Source organism: Benincasa hispida, chromosome 10 (assembly GCF_009727055.1).
Source record: "Benincasa hispida cultivar B227 chromosome 10, ASM972705v1, whole genome shotgun sequence".
In the NCBI taxonomy this organism is placed as follows: domain Eukaryota; kingdom Viridiplantae; phylum Streptophyta; class Magnoliopsida; order Cucurbitales; family Cucurbitaceae; genus Benincasa; species Benincasa hispida.
The window spans coordinates 31437019-31457940 of record NC_052358.1 but is presented as its reverse complement, the minus strand read 5'-3'; the positions used below and the strand labels follow the sequence as shown (position 1 = coordinate 31457940).

The 20922-nt window shown below is 35.7% G+C and overlaps 1 non-coding gene across 1 annotated transcript; it reads right to left on the bottom strand.

The window, feature by feature from the left end:
- Positions 1-8944: 8944 nt before the first annotated feature.
- Positions 8945-9051, bottom strand: LOC120089603. Its single transcript, XR_005485276.1, has one exon. It is a non-coding gene; the product is annotated as a small nucleolar RNA R71 (small nucleolar RNA).
- Positions 9052-20922: the final 11871 nt, after the last annotated feature.

Genomic DNA, 20922 nt, shown 5'->3' with positions numbered 1-20922 from the left:
TCACTTCTTCCCGACTATAGGGTAAGTAGATGAGTGTTGATCTCTTAAATGTTGTCTCCATAACTTGAATAAAGGGTCCTACCCTCTCACTAGCCCGAGGGTTTTTTTTTTTTGTTTAATGGTTGGACCATAAACATGTTGTTCATTAGAGGAGCATTGATACTTAAAAGGATAAAGAAGTAACATAGAGGTAAATCGGTAATTTTGACCTAGTTGATGTTACGAACATTTGTGAAGGACTAACTTGCTATTATTGATCTTTAGTAAAGGGTACCCACAGTTAACGAATATGATTAATGTGGTTAATGAATTTAGCAAATTAATCTCATATCGTTAGAGTACATGTAGGTTCATGAGATCCCCTTTCTAACTCGTAAAGGGTATTGAGGTAGTTTTGTCTTAAATAGAGTTTGAAATGTTCAAATTCACTTAGGGAAATAGTATAATGTACAATGCATTATAATATAAAATTTATATTTTAATTAAACTGTATAATATAAATTTGATTTTAGATATGATTCAAAATTAATTTTTGAGAGAATTAAATATTTGAAGCAGTTCAAATCTTAATTCAATATGAATTAAATTCATATCAAAACTATAGATTAAAATTATTTCGTATTAGATGCACATTAAAATTATAGGTTATGATAGAAATACAATTGAATATGATTTAAACGTAGGTTAAATTGAATATTAAATATCTAATCATGTAATCAATTAATTAGAGAATTAACTGATTATTTAATTTAATTTAATCTAATTTAATTGAATTAAAACTAAAGGTTATGTGATAGAGGTTCATTTAAATATGATTTAAATGAAATTATTGATTAAATTAGATTAAATTAATTATTAATTATTTGATTTTATTAAATCAAATAAATAACTCCTACGTATGGGAGTCATTAGAAACGTGGGATAGCTTCCACGTTTTCCTCTCTTTCCATTGATTGATAAAGTTGCAAAAAGGATAAAAAAGGGGGATTTTTTTAGAACTATTTTTTTTTTAAGGTTATGGATGAAATTCTCTTTAAACTTCTCTATGAAAAACCATAAAATTATGGTGATTTTTCTTTTTCTTCTAGAGATTGGTTTCCATAAATTCTAGTGATTTTCCTTTTGTTCTTGAGATTGGTTCCCACAAACCAATACCACAATTACTCAGAGAATAGGAAGGTTTTCAAGTGGTGGTATTTAAGAAATCCAATTGGCATTTTTCCATTTGAGTTACTTAGAAAGTAAGTGATTTTGTTTTCTTTGTAGGATTAAATTCCTAATTTTTAAAACATGTTTAACCTAAAACTCACGTTTTTAGGTATTTTTGATATTCTATACATTTTCATTTTTAGAATGTAAAATAATTATGAGTCTTTGATTTTTCGTTTTTATCCTTACAAATTACACCCATGCTGTGAGATTCAACCATTCGTGGGTTTGACAAACGCATAAATGATAGAGAGAATTGGTTTCTGAGAATTGTTTTCATAATTAGGTTTCTCTGGCATGTGTTTGAATTTCAGTGTTGGCGATTTTGAGGAGAATGGTGTTGAGTGGGATGGATTTTGGTGTTGATGATGATGGATTTAACGTGAGCAGTGCTGATGGGTTGATGAAATATGGGGTTTAAGTGAAGGATTTTGTCAAGTTGATGTTGGGTAAGAAATTGTATGGAGAAGACGACGACCTGGGCTTTGGTGTATATTGGAGGATGAGATGTACATTCTTCCTTGTCATGAACTTTATTTTTTTTTTTTTCTAAATTTTATGTAAATTGTATATTGGAGGATGAGATGTACATTAGATGGCAACAAAATCTTCCTTGTCATGAACTTTATTCACGACTCAAATTGAATCAAATCACTATTATTTTTCCTTGTTTTAATTTCATTTGTCATTTCTATTTCATTGCTATCACATTACTATTTGATTTCTATATCATACTTAGTACTTTGTTATTTCTATTCGATTTGTCATATGATTTTTATTACATATTAAGTAAGTCATAATTTCTATCTGATTGACATGTGATTGCTATCTGATTTTTATTTGATTGTCATGTGATTACGATCTTCATTGATATCTTATTTATATTTGATTGTCAAGTGATTTTTATTACATATGGTTAAGCTTCCAGCTATATGATTTCTGTTAAATATCTTGTTAAAGTATATCAACACTATATTAGATTTAAGAAATGAGTGTATCGGACATGAATCACTAAATACATGAAATAAAACATGAGTAAATCAACAATCAATTTAACAATAATCAACATGCAATCAGTGACTTATTTTTGAATTAATAGGTGTATCACACATGAATTACTAATTACATGAACTAAAACTTGAGTGAATCAGCAGTCAGTCTAACAGTAATCAATATACAATCAAATACAATATAGTAATATGCTACTTACTCCAATGCTTTCCTTGTTTCTTGTTGTTTTCTTTTGTTTTTCTTGTTGAACTTTCTCGTTTCTCAATTTTTTTGGTCATTTTTTGCTTTTTCCATGTTTTCCCTATTTTTCTTGTTTAATTGAAGTATAATAAAAAAACAAATCCACAATAGGTATAAGATAGCAATAAAAAAAGATACTTAGTATCAAATAGAAATCAGATGACAATTAGAAAGTACACAGTATCAAATTGAAGGTAATTAAAAACTACTTAATAATTGACAAAAATGTCAATTAAATGAATTTAGAAGGTAATTAGAAACTTCTTAGTAATTAACAAAAAAAAAAAAAAAAAAAGGAAAGTAATCAAATAACTATGAGATGTCAATCAAATGGTAACCAGAAATTATTTACTAATTGATAAAAATGAAAGAAAATCAGATAAAAATCGAAAAACTATTTAGTAATTGACAAAAAATGTAAATTAATCAAATGATACGCTAAAAAATTACGTAGTAATTGATGAAAAATGTAAGGTAATCGAAAGGCAATTGAAAACGACATAGTAATTAACAGAAAATGAAAGATAACTAGATGAAAATCAAATGACAATAAAAACTATTTAGTAATTAATTGACAAAGATGGAAGGTAATCAAATACCAATCAGATGGCCATCGGATGATCAGATAACAAAATATTGGTTTTCATCAAAAATCACAATCATAATCACAAACTACTTAGTATTAAAGAGAAATCACATAGAAATTATATGGTAATCACAAATTACTTAGTATCAAATAGCAATCAGATAACAATCACAAGGTATCAAATTACAATCAGATAACAATCTGTATCAACTAGCAATCAAATAGTAATCAGAAAATAATTGATATCATTGACAATTAGATAGTAATCAGATGGCTATCGGTTAGTAATCATATGCTATCACACTTTTTTTAAAAAAACTATGAGGGCATTTTGGTCATCCGGGTATTTCAATTGGGTTTGGTTTGTTAATTTTGACATTCCTGCAAACTTTAAATTGTTGGGTTCTAGGTTTAATTTTCATTTTAGTTTTGCCTTTAGTGTAAGTCTCCCTTAATTAAATTCACTGAGTTAGCTATCAATGTTAGATTTCTATAAGTGGTTATTCACTTTGAAAGAAAACCATCAATTTTGAATGATTAAGTCGTCAATGATAGAAAACTGTTAGTGGCGACCACAAATAGACTTTCATCAGCGACTATCAACTTTCAAAGATTAATACTTAAAGCTATTAGTGATTATCATTGATAAACTTCTATTATGACTACCACTTAAAGTCAATGAATTTTTTAATCAATGATAGAATGCTTTGAGTGACTAATATATAAGTATATTAGTGGCTATTACCGATAAATTTCTATTTGTGATAATAATAAAAGTGTATTAGTGATAGCTACTAATAGATTCTAAAAGTTTTAGACTTCTAATCAATCTTGAAGAAGCCGAGAAAGAAAAGAATGAGGAAGAAGATCTGGAGTAAAAGATTGAAGTACGTTGAACGCAAGATTGAATAAAGAAGTGTTGGAAACGACAAGACCCTCAGACGACGAACAGGACAGCAGCAAACGGTCAGTCATGGAGGTCGAGAAATAATAAAACCTGCAAAATAGAAACTCGTTGTAGGTTGAGTTACAGAGTTCGCTCTCTTTAAGACGTCCCTAGGATAAAACAGCTTAAAAAGAAAACGGGATCGAAAATGCAAAGTTACCGACCGGAACGCACACCTTTTTTTACTAACTGCTTGGGAAACGAAAAATGGAGTTGTGTGAATGAACTGCTGAAGGCCACGCTTTAAGGCTCATCACGGGCCTTCGTTAGGGTGTAGTACTCTTTAAGGCTCGTGCAAAGTGTCATTAGGGTGTAGTACGAAAGCCCGTGCTTTAAGGCCTAGCACGTGTATCCCGGTTTAGTGAATACTCTAGAGAGTTTGCCTAAATACTCCATAGGAAGCGACCCTCACTTCCACATTCACATAGGTGAGTCTATCAAGAGTACTCCTATAGCTAGGTACCCCACTTGTCATCAAGTATAGATCTCATTAAGAATTGAGTTCATCCTTTCTTATGCTTCAGGATATCATGCTCAGACTATAAGTCATAGGAATGAAACTCTGTGTTTGGTTTAGCATGATTCACTATATATCACTTGTGATAAGTTATTACCCGTTGAACCTGTTTCTTGGGATCTCCAGTCTACAGGTTGGGTTTTCCTTATTGTGATTCATCTTTCTATAGGCATAAGTCCCATCCTCTATGAGGTTCTGAAAACCTTCTCTCTGGCCAGTTCTTTCGTCAAAGGATCTGCCAAATTTTCATCAGTTCGTATATGATCCACTCTAACTGCACCAGTAGTGAGAAACTCTCTAATGGTACTATGCTTACGAAGTATTTGTCATCTCTTTCCATTGTAGTAACGGTTTTGAACTTTTGTGATTGTTGCAGTACCATCGAAATGGATCAATATGGCTGGTACCGACTTTTTCCATAAGAGAATCTCTGATAGCAGACTTCTAAGCCAGCCTGCTTCTTCACTAGCTGTCGCTAGTGCTATCATTTCTAACTCCATCGTAGATTGAGCTAAAATAGTCTCTTTCTTAGACTTCCAGACAACTCCACCTGCTATTAAATATATAGCCACTTGTAACCTTTGAACTATCTAAAAGAGAGTTCCAGTCAGCATCGCTGAACCCTTCTAGAACAGCGAGAAACTTTTGATAATGTAATCCTAGGTTTTAGGTTTTCTTCAAGTACCACATTACCCTTTCTATAGCATTCCAATGCTCTTTACTAGGTCTACTTGTAAACTTATAAAGTAATCTTACAACATAAGCTATGTCAGGCCTAATGCAGTTAGCAAGGTATCTAAGACTGCCTATGATGCTCGCATACTCAGATTGATTAACACTATCACCAGTGTTCTTGAACAACTTAACACTATGGTCATAAGGAGTACAGGCTGGTTTACAATCAAAGTAATTATATTTCTTTAGAATCTTTTCTATATCGTGAGATTGATCCAAAGAAATTCCCTTTTCAGACCTATTCACTTTTATGCCTAAGATTACACTAGCTTCTCCTAAGTCTTTCATGTCGAAGTTTGCACTTAATATTGATTTCACATCATTTATGACGTGCAAGTTCGACCCAAAGATCAATAACATCTACATATAGACACAAGATAGTGCAGAGATTATTTTCAAACTTATAGTAGATGCATTTGTCACTTTCATTAACCTTAAAACTTTAGATATGATAAGGTCATCAAAATTTTCATGTCATTGTTTAGGAGCTTATTTTAGTCCATAGAGAGATTTATCTAATTTACATACCTTATTTTCTTGACCATGGACTACAAAACCCTCAGGTTGTTCCACGTAAATCTATTTTCAAGTTCACCGTTTAGGAAAGCGGTCTTTACATCCATCTGATGCACTACGAGGTTATAAAGGGCAGCGAGAGAAAACAGGACAAGGATTGAGGTAATTCTAGTGACAGTGGAGAAGGTATCAAAGAAATCTACATTTTCTCTTTGTGTAAAGCCCTTTGCCACTAACCTAGCTTAAATTTGTCAACAGTTCTATCAGGTCTAAGTTTCCTCCTTAAGATCCATTTGCACCTTATTGTCTTGCAGCTTGGGGGTAGATCTATTAAGTGCCAAAACCTATTTGACTCAAGTGAGTCAATCTCATCATTTATGGCTTTTTGCCATAGGTTGTCATCTACTGAGGACAGGGCAGCTCTCAGATCTTTATGATCTTCTTCTACATTATAGGACAGGAAGTCATTTATGAAATCTTTGGTGGTTCTAACTAGGATTTGACCACTTGATCCCTAGCCCCCACTATTCCTTGATTTAAAAGGAAATCTATCTTCAAAGAAGTCAGTATCATTTGACTCAATGATCACTTGGTTCACTAGATCATAGAACCTATAGGCTTTACTATTTAAGGCATAACTTATAAAGACGCACTCGTAAGCTCTACTGGCCAACTTTTTCCTTTTTGGATCTGGAATCCTTACAAAGGCTAGACAACCACATGTTCTAAAGTAAGACAAGTTTGGTTTCTTATTCTTGAGAATTTCGTAAGGTGAAGTTTTTTTTTTAAAAACTTTGGGATTCTTTTTAAGACATAACACATGGTAAGGATGATTTCACTCCACCAATAAGACGCGACTCCTGAACTAAGTAAAATAGCAACTACTAGCTCAGCTAAAGTTTTATTTTTCCTTTCGGCTTTTCCGTTCATTTCAGGAGAATAAGGTGCGGTCTTTTATTGTATTATTCCATGTGAGTTAAAGAATTCATTAAAATTTTCCAAGTCGTACTCGGTCCCTCTATCACTACGAAGCCTTTTAACCAATGGGAGAAAATGGGTAGTGATAATTGTCTGAGTCGTAGTAGTGATAACGGGTAGAAATACAAGTTATTAAAGCTAAAGTTATTAAAACAATGGGAGAAAACGATGTAGAAATAGGCAATATTATGATTGAATGCGCCAAACTAAAAGAAATTGCGATTGCTAATACTCATCGCATAAAAGCAGTTAATTTGCATTATTCTGTGCAGGTGCAATGCGATGGCGCGTATGAAATTGCGATCCAAGGATACAACGCGATGACACACTTGAGTTTGTGATCGCAAGAATTACCTCAAAAGCGATCGCATAAAGAACTTACATAGAGGCAAAAACATAATAAATCATGATGAGACGTAAAGCTGATAACGGTCAATTCTGAAATACAGTTGACGATCGTTAAAGACCATACCGTTGCAAATACATTAAACTTCCGGTGACTTTGGCACAACAGAGTATGGAAATTAATGCTACTCATCTTTACAATCATTAGTAAGAAGAGTTGTTTCACCTTGAAATCTATAAATACTCAATGCTACCAAACCAGAAGGATATATAGAGAACGAGAAGGTGAGGCGAAGCCGAGGGAAGGGAATTCTTGAAAAGAAATTAATTTTCGAAGAGGTTGAGAGACTGCTGGAAAATAGCACGAAGGAGAGACACCCAACCCTTGCGAGAGCAAGATTCTACAAATCAGAACAGAGTTGAAGTGATAAAGAGCAGTGTAAAAAGCCACGGGAAGCAAGATATTGCTTACCTGGCTTGATATTTCTCACTCCATTTATTGTTTTGTACTTAACACTTTATTTGCTAAAATGGAAACTTCATTTCGATTTATGTTCAGTCTCTCCACACCATGCATGAGTAAATAAATTTGTGAATGGGTTGAGAAGTACTTAGCTAGCATGACTTAAGTTATACACTTTATGCGATCATCTTGTCTTATGTATGCATCATTCATCATTTGGAGTACTTGAGAGAGTAATGTAAAGATAGAATATAGGCTTGAGAGATTCGGATTAGATCGCATAAGCAAGAGTAGAGACTTAGAAATAAGTTCTATCTACTACATCCCATAAACATTGCATGCATCCTAGAAATAGGAATTGTGGCATTATGTATTGAGAAATGTAGTGCTTAATATTTGTGTATAGCATGATCGCATGACTTGTACAAAATCTTAAGAAATGTTAGCTAAATCACTTCTCAACCCCTTCATCACATACTTGTTACAACACCACCCTTTCATCGCTCCGCGTTTAATTCCATCGCATTAGAAAATATAAATTAAATCACCATCTACTTCTTTATCACCACCGCAATAGTATCAGAGAGTTCGTCGATATCTATTTAGTAATCTCTGAGTTCGACCCTGGATTTACCAGGACCCTAAGAAGGCTTATACTTGGGCTTTGTTAGGAAAACTTGTATGATCATTGCATCCACACATCATTGCATGATAAACCAACGCATCAAGTTTTTGGCATCGTTGCTAGGGATTACGGTAAGATTGTGCTAACATCAAGCCTATTTGATCTTTGCAGCTTTCGACCTTTGTTGTATTGCCATTCCATCTGTGAAAGAAGAAGCAAGTGTCGCATGAGCAAAGGACATACTCCTGAGCTCAAATACGACCTAGAGATCGAAAGAACCTTTCGCAAAAGATAGAGAAACAGACGTAAATGATAAGGAAGAGTTCACAGAATGGCTGAACAACCTAAAGAACGAGTAGCAAATGAAAACAACATGATGGAAAATCCTATCCTACTGGCAAATGATCACAATAGACCCATTCGGGACTATGCATCACCAAACTTGTATGATTTCTCCCCAAGAATCATGAGCCAGCATTGAGATCAAGGTTTGAGATGAAGCTAGTAATGTTACAAATGATACAAACAGTAGGATAGTTCAGAGGAAGGTGTGTAAAGATCCGCACGCCCATCTATGAAGCTTCATTGAAATTTGCAACACTTTTGTGTTCCCTAATATTTCCTCAGAAGAGGTTTGACTCATGTTATTTCCATTTTCACTATGCGATAAAGCAAGAAAATGGGCTTACTCTCTCGAACTAGGAGAGATAACGTCATGGGAGTAAGTTGTGGAGAAGTTTATGAAGAAGTATTTCCCTCCCACAGAGAATGCTAGAAGGAGGAAATTGATCACTAATTTTGAACAAGAAGAAGATGAATTGTTCAGTGATGCATGGGGGAGATTTAAGAGACTAGTACGCGACTGCCCACACAATGGATTGCCGGATTGCCTCCAAATGGAAATTTTCTATCATGGACTCAATTCTGCATCGCAGACAACTACCAATGCGGCAACAACAGAAGGTCTACTAGACAAAACATATGATGAAGCAAAGAACATTCTTGATCGCATCTCGAAAAACCACGAAGATTGGCAAGAAAGCGATCAAAGAACAAAACCCAGAAAAGGTAATGCGAGTAATGGTGCCATCGCATCATTGCAAAATCAGATGAATGCGATGATAAATTTGTTGCAAGGCATCGCAATAAACAATTCAGGAACTCGAAATGGGCAAGTCAATGTGATAGAGCAAACAAGCACCAACTGTGTTGTATGTGAAGAATCACATTCTTTTGAGGAATGTCCACGAAATCCTCAATCAATCTACTTTGTAAAAAAAAAAAAAAAATCCTTTTTCAAACACTTACAACCCGGGATGGCGAAATCACCCTAATTTTTCTTGGAAGAACAACTAACAGCAAGGCAGTCAGCCTATGGCTCAGAGAGAGGGACCGCCAGGATTTTTCCATAGAACTAATGGACAACAACAACAACAGGCTAGTAGCTCTCAAACACCATCCTCATCATCTCTGGAAAACTTGTTGAAGCAATACATCGAAAAGAATGAAACAGTCCTTCAAAACCAAGCTACATCCATCCGCAATTTGGAAATTCAAATAGGACAAATTGAGGGAAAACTAAAGAATAGACCCCAAGGGACATTGCCTAGCTCAACCGAGCTTCCACACAATCCTGGGATTACAGGGAAAGAACATTGCCAAGTAGTCACCCTAAGAAGTGGAAAGGCAGCGATAGAAGTTAGGAAGGAGCCTTGCAAGACCGAATCAAAGGAGCAACCTGCAATTGAATCAAAGGAACTTCTATTACAAATTGAGTCAAAAGAGTCCAAGACTATGGAACCAGAAGATGTGATCACCTCTAAGCTTCCAGACCAAGAAACATTGAAAGTACAGCTACCTCTATTTCCTCAAAGACTGAAAAAGAAACAAAACGATGAAGGTCAGTATCATCGCTTCCTGGAAATATTGAAAAAATTGCACATCAATATTCCATTAACAGAAGTAATAGAGCAGATGTCGCTGTATAAAAATTTTTTGAAGGACATTGTATTGAAGAAGAGAGGCACGTGAAGATTCGCAATGGTGGCATTGACACAAGAATCCAATACTATAATCCCACCAAAGATGCGCGACCCAGGCAATTTCACAATACCCTGCTCAATATGAGGAATCTATATTGGTCAAGCATTATGCGATCTTAGGGCAATCATAAACTTAATGCCCCTTTCAATCTTCAAAAGATTGAATGTAGGACAGCTAACACCCACAACGGTGACTCTCCAACTCGTAGATAGGTCCTTGGTGCACCTTGAAGGAAAATTAAAGGATGTCTTGGTAACAATTGACAAATTCATTCTACCTGCAGACTTCATTATCCTAGATTATGAGGCGGATAAAGATGTTCCAATCATATTAGGACGACCATTCTTGTCTATTGATCGTGCTCAAATAGATGTACATAAGGGAGAAATCATAATAAGCATCAACGGAAAGAAGCTTAGGTTCAATATTGTCAAGGCAATGAAGTTCCCAGATGAGGAAGGCTTATCAGATTCTGATGATGAACACACTTGTGTTGATGATTGGGAGTCTAAGGAAGAAAATGAAGAAAGAGAGGATGTGACAGCATCCATAGAATCTTGCCATGCAATAACAAAGACATTGAATAATGAAGAAATGCTGAATTTGGATGAAGAAAGAGAAACCCTCTTTAGAGCAACCACCTACACTGGAACTAAAAACTCTACTAACCCACTTGAAGTATGTATTTCTTGGCCAAAATGAAACCTTACCAGTCATCATATCCTCTACGTTATCTGAAGAAAAAGAAACTGCGCTGCTCAGTGTTCTAAAGAAATATATTAGAGCAATTGGATAGACGCTCGTAGACATAAAAGGTATTAGCTCGATGTATTGCATGCATCGAATTCGGCTTGAAGAAAACCAGAAAGGCTCGATAGAACCTCAACACAGATTGAACCCTGCGATGAAAGAGGTTGTTGAAAAATAAATCATCAAATGGTTAGATGTCGACATTATCTACCCTATCGCAGATAGCACGTGGGTTAGCCCTGTGTAGTGTGTTCCCAAAAAGGGTGGAATGACAGTAGTTCCTAACGCAAACAACAAATTGATCCCCATGATGACCGTCAGAGGTTGGCGGATTTGTATGGACTACAGAAAACTCAATGCGGTGACAAGGAAAGATCATTTCCCCTTACCTTTCATTGATCAAATACTCGATCGATTAGCGGGGAATGACTATTTCTGCTTCTTTGATGGGTACGCAGGTTATAACCAAATTATGATCGCACCAGAGGATCAAGAAAAGACCACGTTCACATGTCCATATGGAACGTTCGCCTTTCGTCGCATGCCTTTTGGACTATGCAATGCGCCCAGTACGTTTCAAAGGTGTATGATGGAAATCTTCTCCAAGTACCTTGAAGACTCAGTTGAAATCTTTATGGATGATTTCTCAGTCTATGGGCAAACATATGAAATCTGTCTGCAAAACTTGGAGAGAATATTGAAAAGATGTGAAGAAACTAATCTAGTGTTGAACTGGGAAAAATGCCATTTCATGGTCAAAGAAGGAATTGTGCTTGGGCACAAGGTTTCAAAGAATGGGCTAGAGGTAGATAAAGCAAAAATTGAAGCTATAGAAAAACTTCCACCTCCAACAAATGTGAAAGCTTTGAGGAGTTTCTTAGGACACGCGGGGTTTTACAGAAGGTTTGTAAAGGACTTCTACAAAATCTCTCGAAGGACTTCTCCAAAATCGCTTGACGGTTAAATGCGTTGTTGGAAGCTGATAGACCTTTTGATTTTGATTCACACTGCCTCACCGTATTCAAAACACTAAAGGACGCTTTGACTACAGCACCAATCCTGATCACACCCGATTGGGCAAAACCATTCTAGCTGATGTGCGATGCCAATAGATATGTGATGGGGGCAGTCTTGGCACAAAAAGTAAAGACAATGTTACATCCCATCGCATATGCTAGTAGAACATTAAACTCCATGCAAGCGAATTACACCACCACCGAGAAGGAACTTTTAGCGGTAATTTTTGCGATTGAAAAATTCAGACCTTACTTGTTGGGATTAAAAGTGATAGTCAACATAGACCACTCGGCGATAAGATATTTGATGACTAAAAAAGATGTGAAGCCTAGACTAATCCGATGGGTTCTCTTACTCCAAGAATTTAATATGGAGATAATCGACCGAAAGGGAACAGAGAACCAGGTCGCTGACCATTTATCGTAGTTAGAGAATCCTAAAATGGATCGCATCCAGTCGGAAGTGAACGCCTCATTTCCTAATGAGCAGTTGCTTAAGATTGAAGAACTACCCTGATATGCAGATATTATCAACTTCTTGGTCTACAAACAATTCCCTGAAAACTACACATCCCATCAAAAGAAGAGGCTCATTCATGAATGCAAATTTTACTATTGGGACGATCCAAATCTCTATAAAAGGGGACCAGACCAAATATTGAGACTCTGTGTTCCAGAGACTGCTTTCCAGCACATACTGTTCCATTGTCATGAATCACTCTATGGAGGACATTTTGGTGGACACCGCACAACAACAAAAGTTTTGTAATGTAGGTATTACTAGCCCACTCTGTTTAAGGATGCACGAGAATATTCCATGAAATGCGATAAGTGCCAACGCACTGGAAGCATTTCAGAAAAAAATGTGATGCTAATGAACATCATATTGGAGGTGGAGCTATTCGACGTCTGGGGTATAGATTTCATGGGACTATTTCCATCGTCAAATGGTCATAAATACATTCTATTGGTCGTCGAATATGTTTCCAAATGGATTGAAGCTATTTCATGCGTTGCAAACGATGCGGCAACAGTCTCTAAGTTCTTACAGAGAAACATCTTCACTAGTTTTGGCACCCCACGTGCCATAATAAGTGACAAAGGGACCCACTTTGTGAATCACATTGTTAGCAAACTGTTGATCAAATATAATGTCCATCATAAGATCGCCACCATATATCACCCCCAAACAAACGGACAAGTAGAGGTTTCTAACAGGGAAATCAAGTTAATCTTAGAGAAGGTGGTGAACCCGTCACGGAAGGATTGGGCCATGAAACTGGACGACACTTTGTGGGCATATCGAACTGCTTATAAGACATCCATAGGCATGTCACCATATGCGTTGGTGTTTGGAAAGACTTGTCATCTGCCATTGGAACTGGAATATAAGGCGATATGGGCAATTAAGAAACTTAACTTTGATCTTAAAGCTGTAGGAGAGGAGAGAAAACTTCAGCTACTAAAGCTGGACGAATGGAGATTACAGGCGTATAAGAATTCCAAAATTTACAAAGAACGCACCAAGTGATAGCATGATAAGCATCTTTGTGAGAAAAATCTCGAGGCAAGTCAGAGGGTATTACTGTTCAACTCTAGGTTGCGTCTCTTTCCTGGAAAATTGAAATCGCGTTGGTCTGGACCTTTCATAATTAAGGAAGTATTCCCGCATGGAGCGGTGGAATTGACCAACGAAGATGAGACCAACGCATTTAAAGTGAATGGCCAAAGAGTAAAGATGTATCATGGAGGAGATTTCCAACGTGAGAAAACCTCTATTGACTTGGGTAAGCCAGAATAAAGAAGAAACACTCAGTCCCTGCGATGATAAGCGACATACATTCATCAGGGACGAAGTATATCCTTTTTTAGTATAATTTTTTTTGTTTTTCTTTCAAGAATCTATTTTAATCTTTGCATATTTACAACTTTTTGTGATTATCAACTCTTTCTTTCGCACTCTTGATCTTTTCGATTTCATCATTCTGATCGCAATAAACGATTGCGATGAGCAATGCGATGGGCTTAAAACACGCGATCGGTTCAACCAGCCCATCGTAATTATAGAATCATCCCATCACAGAAAAGGATGCGATTAAAACGATACTGGCGAAAGATTAAATTTGGGGGTGTGTTCTTCCTTGCCTCATCTTATTTCAATTTTTGTACTTCTCACTTTCAATTTAATATTGCCAAATTCTCCTATCGCATTCTCTCTTGTTTGGCTCAATCCTGAATTTTTTATTGTTTTATTTGGTCGCCGCATTCACCCCTTGCCCATTATGACTTCAATGATGAAATTTATGCTTCTTTTCTTAACGCATGAACTAGCGTCAGATTAATTTTAGGACAATCAATTCAAAAAATATTTCTAAAATTTAGTGGTATACCAACTTTCCTTCAAAACTATTTTTACAAAATTTTCTGAGTACATTGCATGAATTATTTCGTCTTCAGCAATTAGAATATTGATGCATGTTAAATTGGGAGGGGGTTGGGGGGGGGGGGGGTATTTTCAGCCTTGTTAACTTCATTTCATTTCAATTAAAAATAATAATTTATAACGTTGAGATCGGATCCTGTTCGTAGTTGGATGTCCACATGACACCCGTGGGGCAAGCCAAAACGAAGGTGGGAATCTTGATCAACGCAGAACTAAGTGATCGTAATTCCGCTGCCAAATAAAGAGATGGGTGTAAACCCCGTACTCCATTTTTCCTATATAAGTGAGTAACAAATGTGTTAAGTAAAATTATGAAATGAGGTAAAGAAAGTAGGCAGTTGGAGGAAGAAAATTCTAAGTGTTAGAAATACTTAGTCAAGGTGAGTTTTAGATAATATAATAAGTGAAAATTGGCTAAGTACAGAAGCAAAGTGTAGGCATGCGTTGATGGAGAAGTGTGGATGCATGGGGTTGCGTGTGTAGCAACCAAGGCTTGTAAAGGTTAAGTGTTGAAGGCAAGGATAAACTATGCGTTAGTACTAAGGATGAATGCAAGAGTTGAAAGGCATGTTGCGTTGATAAGGCTTGCGACAGCCTTAAGTGTGTGCGAGCAAAGGCACTGGACGATCGTGTAACAGATGAGCGGTGCTATACGATTGGGTATGTGATCGTCTAGTAAGTGAATGACACTACACAATGAGGTAGGCGATCGTGTAGGCGGGCGCTGGGCGATCATATAGTAAATGCGCGGAGAACTAAGCGATGCGGTAGGCAATCGTGTAATAATTGCGCGGAGCTCAACGATGCAGTAGGTGATCGAGCGGTAAAGCCTAGCGCTAGACGATACGAATGATCTTGCGCTAAACGATAGCGCTATATGTTGGACGATAGTATTAAGCGATGGGGCGTTGGCACTGCACGATCGACATCAGCGCTAGACGATGAGCTGCACGACAAGTGCTAGACGATAGACGTTGGGCGCTAGATGATAGACGTTAGGTGCTAGACGATAGACACTCGGCGCTAGATGATAGGCTTTGGGCGCTAGACGATAGGCGCTAGGCGTTAGACGATGGAGTATGCGATGTACGCAAGGCATTGAAACTCGATGCATGCTAAATTTATGTTATGAGGTGAAGGCCTAACGTGGGTTACGAAGGAAGTGAAGGAAAAACAAATTAATTGAAGAAACTCACTAATTGGAATTGGCTGGAGCACTAAGTGCTGGATGAGGTGGCGGTTTGACCATTGAACAGGGGAGGCGGCATGAAGTATAAAAGAAAGAGATACTTCAGAAGCTCGGTTTTCACAAACGACTAGAGAAAATTAAGTGAGATTGGTGCCATTTGAAAGCTGGGAGAACCTAGAGTTTGAGGTTAGTTTTTCGGAGAAAGATCTCTCGGGGAGAAGAACAAAAAGTGAAGAATTTGCAGAAGGGGCAGATTCTCGGATTAATCAGGGCCTAGAGTGAATATTAGAAGCACCAAGCCAAATTACAAGGAATTTGGGGTTGAGATTTTAAGGTAAGAAAGTTAACTCAATTCTAAACAAGTTTGTAGAAGAAAGTTTCTTAAAAATAGTTCTGGATTTTGAGTTATGAATTTTTTAAATTGAAACAGGGAATCGATGCATAAACAGGCAGCTACTTGGGAAGAATAAGCAAGAATCTCACCATAGTGAGTGAGATAAGAAAATTCACGAGAGCGAGAGCGAGATAAGAAAATGAGCGAGAGTGAAAGTGAGATAAGGAAGAGGTGGATCTCACTAAGGATGAAAATCTCGCTAGTTTTGTGCTGAATCTCACTGGAAAGTGGCAAATCTCGCTAGAAAGTGACAAATCTCACTAGAAATGGCCAAGAGGAGCCAGAAGAGGCATATAAATCGTTAAGAGCCCCGGTGAGCTGTGAGTGACTCTAAATGCTTTAAATGTTTTAAGTAAATTGTTAATTATTATGAATGTCTAGCAATGCATGTTTACTGAAAGCTATTTATAACAACTATTCTCAAATAGCTACCTAGCAACGCATCTCACATTAATGTTGTGTTTATGCTATGCTTTTCAATGAACAAGCTGATACGTTCTTTTGGGCAACTAAGTCATTAAGAGATAAGAATATGCAAGTTCAGTATGAGTAGCTCAGTCCTGAAGGACTAGATGAGAAGATACTAAAGCTCAGTCTTAGATTTGAATAGCTCAGTACTGAAGGACTAGATGAGAGGGTACTAAAGCTTAATCTTAGTTTTGAATAGCTTGATATTGAAGGACAATGAGAAGGTATCTGAGCGTAGTACCTAAGGTATGACGGTACTTAAACTAGAATCACACGAATGTAAGAAAAGTTGTTATTGGTAGTGTAGAGATCACTATACACTAACTATGGATTGACGTTGAGGAACTGAGTAAAGGTTCTCTCTCAACTAAGGTTGCAAATTATGTTTTTAGGAAGATAACAAAAGGGTTCTTTCCTAGTTAAATAGTAATGTAGTAAAGGATGTTAAAGAGTGAGCAAGAGGGCCACTCTAGACTAATAGACTAAGGCATAGTCCAGTAAAGCATAAAATAGTGCTATATGATGTTGATGAGGACATGAATAATAGTTGCCAAGTTTATGTTTTTAGTTAAAGCTTTCAGTTTTAATATCAAATTTATGTATGAACGTTATGCTTTAAATGTTAGTCACTCACTGGACTTCTAGCTCATGTTTTCAAATGTTTTCCTTTCAGGTAGCGGTCAGTTCCCAAAAGACTTCTCTACTACTGTCTGCCACTCAAAGAGTCAGGTTGAAGGAAACTTAATTGAAGACCTGTATTAGTTAGTACACACGTGTTTGTCATATAGGGACTAGTATTCTAGTTAGGGCCCACTAAGTTGTAATATTCATGTAAAATAATGCTATGAAACCCTATAATGTAAATGTGTTAAGTTCTGAGTTAATTAATTCAGTATATTGATGAAATGTACATATTTAGGGTTTGAGCAAATTTAACAGGTTAGATAGGCAGTAAGTGCTAGCAAGAGGGTTGGTAATTGCTGCAGTCACCACTCCATCTAGGTTAAGAGGGTAATCTAGAGTGGAGTGTGACAATGGGCATGAGTTTTGACTGAAAAGAGCGCCTTGCTTGTAGTTGGATGTCCGCATGACACCCGTGGGGGCAAGCCAAAACGAAGGCTGGGTACTCGGATCAGCGCAAGATCACAAAACGAATATCTGAATCGTGCAAAGGCCAAAATCACTTGAACACCCTGGTTTGATAAAGTTTGAAATAAATCATGCGGTGTCCTGGAAATGAGAAATGTAGTGCTTAATATTTGTGTATAGCATGATCATATGACTTGTACAAAATCTTAAGAAATGATAGCTAAATCTCTTCTCAACCCCTTCATCGCATACTTGTTACAACACCACCCTTTCATCACTCCGCGTTTAATTCTATCACATTAGAAAATATAAATTAAATCACCATCTACTTCTTTATCACCACTACAATAGAATCAGAGAGTCCGTCGCATATCTATTTAGTAATCCCTAAGTTCGACCCTGGATTTACTAGGACCCTAAGAAGACTTATACTTGGGCTTTGTTAGGAAAACTTGTATGATCATCGCATCCACACATCATCGCATGATAAACCAACGCATCAAGTAGTCATATAGATCATCAATCAAACCATTTAAAATAAAGTTCTTACAAAAAAGGTCTTTTTCCTCCCAGTTAGCAACTTCTTTTATCTGTTGTTCAGTTGGTTCTTCTAAAGGGTGATCGATTTATCTCTGGTACAAGTTTCGACAGCTTTCTTGACGGTGGAAAAGAACAGCATCTTTTGCTTCCACCATTTGAAGTTTGCTCCTTCAAACTAGAATGGACGGTTGAGGTCAGATGTCATAACGTCGTTGTTGCTAGTAAGGGCCATTAGTGATATGGCGGTAAACCCGTCTTAAAATTATTGGAAACGGCAAGACCCTCAGACGACGAATAGGACAGTAGAAAACGGTCAGGTCACAACGGTCGAGCAAAGAATAAAACCTACAAAACAGAAGCTCGTTATAGGCTGAGTCGCAGAGCTCACTCTTTTTAAGACGTTTCGCAGCTCTACCCCAAGTGTGCAAGCAAGTTAAGAATACTACCACGTCATCCCCAGGATAAAACAACCTAAAAAAAATCCGATTGGAAATGCACCGTTACCGACCGAAACACACACCCTTTCTGACTAACTGCTCGAAAAACGAAAAGTGGAATGAAAAAATAGGAGAGGAGAACTGAGAACTTTCAAAAGGAAGTGAACAGAAGAACTGTGTGAATGAACTGTTGAAAGCCACACCTTTTATAGGCCTTCAACGTGGAACGGTCGAGTGAGAAAGAGGCGGACAACCTCAGAACGTGCGAGGGGCCGGAAGACTCACGTGGAGGAATAAGTTTTTTCAAAATAATAGATAATAATAATAATTTTTTTTATTAAAGAGAATAATAATAATCAGCCTGCCACGCTCGATCAGACGGCAGCACATGTGCGCCTTAGAATACAAATAGGGGTAAAGTTGGAAAATGAAAAAAAATCAAAACTTAACCGGTCAACATTGACCATATATCCAATATTTTTAAAAAGGTACTATATTCGTAGATATTATCCCTAATTTTGCTCTCTATTACATTTTTTCTATTGAAAATTAGGAAACAATTTTTGTACTCACTTCCAAAACAGTCATGTATCTTGATTAGATGTTATATGTTATGTTTGATATAATATTTGATTTGACAAATAATATACACGAGACGTTAACGTGAATGAGTTGAAAAACTTTTGGTAAATCTATATCTATTGTAGTATTAAATTTTCATTGATTTGTTCATATTTTTATCGATATTTCTACGTTTCCATGAGTTCAACGTCGACAAAAAAGGTAAATCGATATTTCCATTGTATCGTTGAAAAATCTATGAAACATAAAAAATAAGCAACAAAATATCACATGAGGAGATTTTAACTTGTTTAAAGATCATATAATGTTTATCTACTAATTTAAATTTACTTTTGATTTTTTCTTTTAATAATTTTTTTCTAGAAATGTCCATCAAAGTTGACATTTTATCAATATTTTCATCAAAATTTTCGTAAAATTAAGACTCAATATTTCTGTCAATGTCAATATTTTAAGCCTTTATATCTATACACTAACTATATAAATAAAATCATGGGAGGAGAAAGAGAAACTCATAACATCTAAATCTATTTTTTTTTTTAGACTAAATTATAAAACATACTCCAAAATATTACTTTTCTTCGAAAAAAAAAGATGCCGCTAGTTTTTAAAAGTTATAATGTTACCATTGATGTCATTCGAAACTACTCTTGTAATAGAATTTTTTAAAATTTTTGAACGAAAATTAGGACTTGAATTTATGTGATGGTGACCTAAAATAAAAATTTAGATTGCCACCCGATTTAGGTCACTACCACACTATCCGAGATTTCAACTTCTTCTTAAAATTTTAAACATTTATGCACCAATTATAGTTTTTAAACATTTATAGATGATCAAAGATAATATTACAACTTTTGAAAGAAGGATAGTATTTTTTAAACGAAAAGCCGCGTTAATTATTAGTGATATTTTTTCTGGCCTACCATTATTTCTTATGTTCAAACTTAAAAATCAATGTTATATGCTAGAATCTAATTATCAGTGATTATAAATTGATTCATTGAACAAAGTTGTATAACTTTTTGTTGCCCAATTATTAGATCTGAAGATCAACATTCAATGCAATAATCAAATCATCTCTGGTGGCAATTTAACTCATTAAGCAAGTTGTATTATTGTTTGCATATGCATAGTTCCCTGAATTGAATAGTCTAATTTTGATTAGGTGGATTGGATTTGTTACTTTGAGAGAAAAAGACTTGCCTTTCTGTTCTTAATCTTACATGCTAATAAATAGCTTCTAGTCAATTTCTCACTTCTACTTTTCATATAATGGAGATTTAAGTAAACGAAACCATATATTTTACCGAGAGATGTCCAAAAGATCCGATAATTTGAAGAATCTAATCAACTCAATCTAACAAATTGAGTTAAGTTTAAATAAATAAAAATTATAGGAATTGAGTAATAATTTTATGAATTCGTGTAAATTTAATTTCAATTATGGCAAAATTTTATATACATATATTTATTTCCAATTCAAACATATTATTCGTCTTGAAATATATGTTTTTCTTGTTCATATTTGTTTTAATTTTATTTACATACATAATCCCTTTTCGTTTATTTATTCTTCAACTCTTAGATTCTTTTTTTTTTTTTAGTATTTTGAATTGTAATCCTTTAGAAAAATATATTGAAATTAAGTTGTCAATGTTTGAAAAATGTATTACATATTAAATCCAACCTAATCAAGGTCTAAAAATTGTTCAAGAACACACCTATTTTACTTGTGAATTACAATTACACAAGCAGTAATGGATGCATTAATGAAGAAATACTATGATGAAGAAGTCA